Genomic DNA, 8,845 nt, shown 5'->3' on the forward strand with positions numbered 1-8,845 from the left:
TCACAACCAATCTCCCAAGGGGGCACACAATCAAAATTTTCATCATTGTCAGGGGCATCATCGAGACTTCATTTAATCTTTGAAACAATGTTGTCTCAACATCATTTCAAAGAGGGGCAAAATGTATACACATAAAATTGGCTATGAGAAATTAAATAAATATTTTATATTTATTTAATGATTATTCTCCTATTAAATGATTAGTTTGAAAAGATTAATTTATTTAATTCATTAGTACTTAATATTCTTCTATTAATTAATTCATTCATTATCCCTCTTTCTTGTAAGCCAATAATTAAATATTTAATATTTAATTATCATTCCTTATCATATTTGTGCACTATTCACTATCCTATAGTTTCATTATTAAATAATTTCATTATTATTTAATTACCACTTTCCAACTCACCTCATCTCCACCTTAGCCAGCTCATCCATCATGTGGCTAATTTAAATCAATAAAAACAAATAAAAATAAATCATTTATGAGCCACTTATCTCCAACTTCCATATTCATGAATAAAATGTGTACGTGCACATAATCTTTCAAACCTCCCTATTTTTACTCCAACACTCCTATATTCTTGGAGGAGGTTTTGTCCACCCAACCCTGGTCCATCTCCACTTGTCCCTCCATTCATAAATATTCTCCAACCAATCATAGATTCTCTCAGTCTTCCGCTCAGTAAAGGTGAGATTAGTGACACTTGTCTTCTCCTTCCCCCTTTCTGTTAACCTTTAACCTCTTGCTCATAGCCATCCAAAATGAAAGATTTAATCATGACTGTTGATCTCTGCCACCTAAGCTTATGCACTCAAAAATCTCTAAATAGAGGTCTCGTAAGCCATTTTTGAAACTAATAGCTAATCTCATATTTAACTAGGAGTTTTAAACTTTGCATCTGTGAGTTCATTTGTCTAAGAATTTAAGAGTTTTTGAGAAAGTTAGCATAAATCATTTTCATAGCATAGCTTTGCATATCATATCATCTATTAGTCCATTCCACACTTTCCATCTTGGAAGCTACCAATTCTTGTTGGAGTGCAACTCGTCTACAACCAAGAACAATGGGGTTAGGACACAATGAGACATAATCCATGAAGGTATAATTATTTTATTTTCTTTATTTCATGTTGTTTCATTGGTTGAAGCTTGAGTTCTTGTAGTTTTGTATTTTCATGATGGACTAACAAGTTGCAGGTTATCATTTGAGGTGAAAACTTAAGTCAATACAGGAAAATATGTTAATAGATCAAGATCTATGGGATGATGTTCATGTGAATGTCCAAAGGCCCTTGAATCCTACCATGGCAGCTCAGTATGATGTTATGGAACTAAAAGCCAAGGGTCTCATCAAAATGTGCTTGGCAGACTTTGTTCGGATCAATGTCCATGAAGAAAACATTTCAAAGAAGTTATGGGCTAAGCTTGGTAAAATGTATGAAGCGAAATCTTTATTAAAACAATTTTTATTGACGAAGAAATTATATTCCTTGAATATGGAAGAGGGAGGATGAGTTGCAAACCACCTAGAGGAATTCAATATGTTGGTGGTTCAATTAGTACCTGTCGATGTTAAGATGAAAGAAGAGGAGAAATGTCAAATCTCTCTTTGTTCTTTGCCTGATTCGTGGGATTCTCTTGTTATGGCTATCGATAGTAGGGCATGTGCAAAAGATGGTGGTTAGAAAAGTGGACACCACCCCAAAAAAACATGGAAAAATAGGCAATGCGTACGTGGTTTTAAAATTTAAAATTGTCGGGTACACGCTTAGCTTTGATCTTCCCGAGCCTAGAAAAGGTAGTGTGTATGCGTTGCTTTTAGGAAAATGAGTGCGTGTGTGCTACGCCTAGGAAAATTAGCACGTACGTGCTACTTATAGGAAAATGAGCGCATACGCACTAATAATCCAAATAAAACCACGTATGCGGTGCCTAGTAAAAAAAGTTTAAAAAAAAAAACTGGGTCTCATTTACCCGTAAAGCGCATTTTTTACTTCATTTTTTCCCCATTTTCTAACCTAAACTGCAAACGGGGTGCTAAATTTGTCCTCCAGGCTATGGATCAAGGTTAGTTTTTGTTTATTTTTGTCTTTCTTTCTGGTTTATGCAGTTTGTTTTACATTTTGAATTTAATTTCATTAATTTTGATTAGGTTTTTTCATTTTTTGTTTCAAAACCTAGATTCTTCTAATCTAGAACAAGAACAACCAAATGCACCTCCTGAAAACCCACAAGAACAACCAAATGCACCTCCTGAAAACACACAAGAACAACCCCCAATTCCTCCTTTTGACCGCATAGCTGAAACACAGGAAGAATTAATTAATCAGTTAGGACAAAATACGTCTAAAATCAATAGACTGATTGTAAAATTGAAAACTTTTGAACTTGACCATCATCAATCCCTCACCACTAGCCTAGAAACATTAGCTAGTGGTGCCATAGTTGTTTCCACGGAAATTACCAAATGGGGAATCTTTAGGGATAGGTGTCGTCAATTCTATGCCAATGGGCTATCATACGATGGAGTAAAAAACAAAAATATTTCTAAACAACAAATATGTGCCCTTTTGTTGATCCCAAAACTGGTCAGTCATTACCTCTTAATGCAAAGAGGTTTCCCATACATTGGTGTACCAATGTGCAGATGAAGAATCTTTTTCAACAAAGGTGGTGGATGGTCTTTGATGATCCACCTTGTAATAATTATGAGGTGCCATTATGTTTTTTGCGAAAAATATATTGTGAGTTTGTGCTCAATGTGCGGCCAAACTATTTTGACATGAGAGAGTTTCATAGTAGAGGTGTTGGCTCTGCCCAAGATAGACCTGGAGCCCGTAGGCGAATAGCCGTGGAGAGTCACCGCCCCCTAGCACCCAAACCCAAGGTGCATCAGGCTATCCCATTAGAGCTGAAAGAGTCGATGGAGCTACAGACTCTTTAGGTGACCACAGCATTGACTGGCGCCATCATCCAGCATGGGACATCATTAGCACACCCTATTGTATTGGATGATGAGCCATTAGAGGGTGATAGAGAGCCCATCGAGCATATGTGTGTCAGTTGCTCGGGGATATGCTTGGGGATAAATGATGCAGCTGATGCAGACGGATACTCATATCATCTATGCACGATTTGTGGTTATAGATGTCAGGCTCACACGGTTGAGGATGTCGCATTGACAAATGAGTTGATGGACATGGTGTTTTCCCATGAGCCATAGACACAGGTGTGTTGATTTGAATTCCTAACATTTTATTTATCAGTCACTTTAAATTTGTAATTACATAAATGAATTTTTATTAATACATCGATTTAAATTGAGACAAATAATATGCATTTCAGGATGCAGCAGCGGTATCCCATACACCTCCCCCAGTTACCATAGCTGCAAATTCGATGCCTGAGGTATAAATTTTTTAACGTGTTAAAATAGAATAGTACACTTTGAATTCAAAAAAATACAAGATATACTAACTATCTTTAATGCTTGGTCCAATTTTTGGTTTGCAGGTGTTGACAGGGGACAAAATGTCCCAGATTGATGACATCACACTCTTAGCGATCAATTTTGGCTTACAAGGCTATACGGTATCATTTTTTGTACAACTTTTTTTATGTATTATTTTGATGGAATATGCAAGTCATTTCATTTTAGATTTTTAAAATTATGTTTAATTTATTATATGTACTAATATCTCATGTTAATTTTGTGTTTTTAGGGTACCCCCTCCGCGTCTAGGGCTCGTCCTAAGAAAAAGAATTCATCGAAGATGCCAAAACGTGCGAAGAAGGTAATTGAACACATTTTTAGTTGTACAATTGTTTGAAAATGTTGAAATCAAGTATTAGTTGGGGTTTGTAGATTGAATAGTGTTTTTTGTCTATTTTACATGTACAATGGCCATTGAGCTTTATGGATATGTTGAATGCACCTGATTCATTCACAGATCAAGAGAGGGCAGAGGTATGTATCTCTACTTTATTTTCTTGATTTCATGATTATATGCAAGTGTACATGTGAACTTGTGATATATTATAATCTTATAATTTTTTCATATAGGAAATATCCATACCTATTTCGTCAATGGTGAACCCTCCTCCTTGCACTGGAGAAGCATCTCAGGATCCGGTACACTTTTGTTTGATATGTAAAATTAATTGTTTTCAACCTTCAATACTTATCATTATATTAATTGTATTTAATCTTTGTACATTTTTTGTATAGGTAATAGCGTCAGTTTCTACATCGATGGTGAGCCATCCTCAGTCCATTGGAGAAGCATCTCAGGCACAGGTACATCATTGTTCTCTATATTATAGCTTTTAAGTGTTTTTGATATATTCTTTTTTAGTACATTGTATTAATTGTACATTTAATCTACAATAGACTCCTTCATGGTACGGCCATAATGTGGATCAGTTTAAGTATGTCTTCAAGAAAACTCTTAAGAGTGACAAGGAGAGGAGAGCGAAGACATTAGCTCCTAGATCAGCTGATGAGGTAATCTATATTTCAATTGCAAAGGAATTAAAGTTAAATGCATAGTTATGATGTTAATTGTGAACTATTTTCTACAAAAGAATTCTAACATGGCTTTGGAATTGTGGTTTTGTAGTGATCTACAAAGTCGCGTACTACACCGAAGAGGTAATCTACATTTCAATTGCAAAGGAATTAAAGTTAAATGCATAGTTATGATGTTAATTGTGAACTATTTTCTATAAAAGAATTCTAACTTGGCTTTTGAATTGTGGTTTTGCTGCCATCTATAGAGCTGCGTACTACGCTGAAGAGGCTTGATTTTGATGATCCACCACAAGTTTAGGATCATATAGTGTTAGTTCTTGTCATAGAATGACCGATACATGTAGATATATTCTACATTTTTATTGTATATCAATTTGGACATGGGATATGCCACATTTTTGTAATACTTGTATTGACTTGGCAGACATGACTTTTTATATATATATAAATATTGATATTCAATCCAATAAATGTGTAATGAGTTCATTATTTTGTATTCATTGTATTTTGTGGTTGTCCTTTTATAAATTTAAAAGAATATTTGCATATGTAATCAGCAATATGAATATAAACAACAAAAATATATGATAAAAAGCATTGCAATCATGGAATATGGTTTGATAAAATTTCTAAAATGTTGAATTAACCCTACAAAACTCCTTGTATTTAGTTATTGTGTATTCGCTGTATTTTGTGGCTGCCCTTTTATAAATTTAAATGAATATTTGCATATGTAATTAACAATATGAATATAAACAACAAAAAGTGACAATATGAATATAAACAACAATGTGTTTGGTGCGCGAGCACCCTCATGCTCACAATGGTCAAATTTTGTTCCTCGTATACACAAATGGACATCGCGAGCGCGTCTGGGTGGGCAAGTTTATGCTAGGCATGGCCCTGTTGTGCATCCCAAAGCACCAGAATGTCGAGAGTCATACCCTACCGGTGTGATCTCTTAAGTGCCCTGAGTCCAAAAAATTGTCAAAATTTGACGGACTATTTCTTCCAATGGGCTATCTCGGTTTTCGACGACTAAGAGCCATTTTAAATTAGTAGCATTTTTTTGCCTACTCAAAAAACCGTCAGTTGCTTGCAAGGAAAAGTTGCAAGATTGGCTAGAATTGATTTTGTTCCTTGTGTGCACAAAATGACATCATGAGCACATCTGAGTGGGTAGGTTTACACTAGGAATGGCCCTATCATGCATCCCAAAGCACCAGAACGTCGAGAGTCATACCCTAGCAGTGTGATCTCTCAAGTGCCCTGAGTCCAAAAAATTGTCAAAATTTGATAGACTATTTCTTCCAATCCACAACACATACGGTCGATCTATTTGATCTCGTGGTGTCACATGAGGCTCCTCTACAATAGCCTATCTCGGTTTTAGATGACTCAGAGCCATTTTCAATTAGTAGCATTTTTTCGCCTGCTCAAAAAACCATCAGTTGCTTGCAAGGAAAAGTTGCAAGATTGGCTAGAATTGATTTTGTTCCTCATGTGCACAAACCAACGTCGCGAGCACATCTAAGTGGGTAGTTTTAAGCTAGGCATGGCCCTATCATGCATTCCAAGGCACCAGAACATCGAGAGTCATATCCTACCGGTGTGATCTCTCAAGTGCCTTGAGTCCAAAAAATTGTCAAAATTTGATGGACTGTTTCTTCCAATCCGTGACACATACGGTCAATCTGTTTGAACCTGTGGGGTCGCGTGAGGCTCCTCTACAATTTCCTATCTCAGTTTTTGACAACTTGGAGCCATTTTCAATTAGTAGCATTTTTTTCCTACTCAAAATACCGTTAGTTGCTTACAAGGAAAAGTTGCAAGATTGGCTAGAATTGATTTTGTTCCTCATGTACACAAACTGACATCATGAGCACGTCCGGGTGGGTAGGTTTATGCTAGGCATGGCCCTGTCATGCATCCCAAAGCACCAGAACGTTGAGAGTCATACCTTACCAACGCAATGTAGAAGTTGCTTGACAACTTTTTTGACAATTTTTTTGACAACAATGACAATTTTTGCTCAAATTGTATCTAGTCTCAATCTATGACCCCTATGACCTGATAATGACTCAAATAATTATCCATGATTATACAAGAATCAAGAATGCTCATGATTGACCAAGGACACATCACATATACTCAAAACATAGTCACAAAACATTAACACACAAAATAGTCACAAAACATTGTCACATATTATTCAAAAAATTTCCTCTAAATATGGTCAAATCAACCCTTGCCTACTTGAGTATACAAAAAATTTTCTTCCAAATAATCTCATGGGATTTTATACAAAATTTGGCATTACAATATATGCGATTCAGCTCATTGCTGTTTTAATATACAAATCATCTCATGGGCTTTTATACAAAATTTGGCATTACAATATGTGTGATTCAGCTCATCACCATTTTAATATACAAAATTTGGGATATACATATGTACAAATCAGCTCATTGCCAATTAAATATACAAAACTATGCCCATAAACATATTAAAATCAACTCATGGGCATTTATATATACAAAAAATGAATATAGAACAATTCATCGATGATTTATACAAAATTCTCAAAATCATTCTACTTTGAACTATAGAATCAATCAAGTGAGCCTTCAAGATTGGCTCTAACCCATATTGTGTCAAGTATTGCCTCATGGTCAGATTCACAAACTTTCCATAAAATCTTGTTATGAGGTCTACCACGATACTTCATCAAATGAATATTTGCTGCAACAACAAGGTTAGAGAAATGAAGAATATGTCTGTGTGTTTCAAAGTCCTTGAACAACCAAACATCATAATTCTTGATAGGGTATCTTCGAAGCCATGTTCCTGTCACGACAATAGACCCTATTGGATACTCAATACCCTCTCCATCAATGATTGTGGCTGTCAATTTTCTTTTAGGCTCAACACAACGACACAAATAGTAATTTGTTCCTTCTTCATTGTTCTCTTCTGCAAGAACTGCATACACATGACCTGCATTTTATAAAATGTTAATTAATACCAAAAAATAAAGTATGTTGTACAACAAAATGAACCAAAAAGAATACTTGCAAAAACATTAACTCAAAAAATCACTTGAATCCACTAGGTCGGATACATGGTCAAAATCCACTGATGTCTCCATCTGGCTCAATTGTAGTGCTTTGTGAATTTGATATGAATCAATGGGAACCAACGGTCTACAAGACCATTTGTCAACCCACTCTTCTGACTCACATTCTTCCCATGAACAATACATGAATGAAGAGCATAAAAATACCATGTGTCTCGTATAAACTACCAGTGAACTTGAATTTGAACTCATAAATGAGTGCATATCACTCGATCCTGCAACTATACAACAATCTAGATAGTTTTCAATGTTAGATTCAGTAATCAACCAAAAATATCTACGAACCAATGACGTACCTAGATTACATGGACCCATCATAGACTTACACCATCGCACAATTGTTTCTACATCTACCAACTCAGCACCACCTTCGTACTTCAATTCTTCCCTAGCTAGGGCTCTTTTCACACATGCTCCTGCACCATCATGCTCTCCCTTACCATGTCCAGCCTTAATGAAATTCTAAAAATGTTGTACATCACTTGTCACATGCATCCTTGTTAGCCAATAAAACATCCTTGCATTCTTGAATTGTGCAGTGCAATTATCTGACCATATTAAGTGTTGGTTGTATCATATGTTCCTTTCCCTTAAACTATCATAGAAAACTTTAAAGCATCCTTGTACAAACTCTGATGAATGAGTACGATCATCACTTATGTAGAAGTGATACTCTCTTACAACCTTTCTATCCTCCTTTGTGCTATCATCTGCATGCATGAATGCTATGTGTACAAAAATAGACACTTGTGTAGAGTGATAATACATGGATTACACTTCATTTTGAGGTTGTAGTGTATAATTTTCAGTGAAATCAACGATAGAGACAATGGTGCCAAGACAAAATGTGTCCTTACGCAACTTGAATTGCTCATCTAACCATTGAGCTCTATGTGTATGCATTATGTACTCATTAACTAGTTTCTCTTGAAACATTTTCATAAATTGAGCTACACATATATCATTTTTCACTAGCTCACATCTCTTCAAATCTTTTCCATCTTTAACTCCGTATGTGACTGTCTTGTATTTTCTGAAAGAAGCTAGTTTCGTACCAATTTCATTTGTGCTCTCCAAATGTATGCATCTTGGTAAACGTTGCAAACAACCACATATAGCACAAGATCCTTCCAAACAAGGCATCTTATAATAAATGCAACCATCATGTCTATTA

The sequence above is a fragment of the Cryptomeria japonica genome, chromosome 8 (genome assembly GCF_030272615.1).
Source record: "Cryptomeria japonica chromosome 8, Sugi_1.0, whole genome shotgun sequence".
NCBI lineage: Eukaryota > Viridiplantae > Streptophyta > Pinopsida > Cupressales > Cupressaceae > Cryptomeria > Cryptomeria japonica.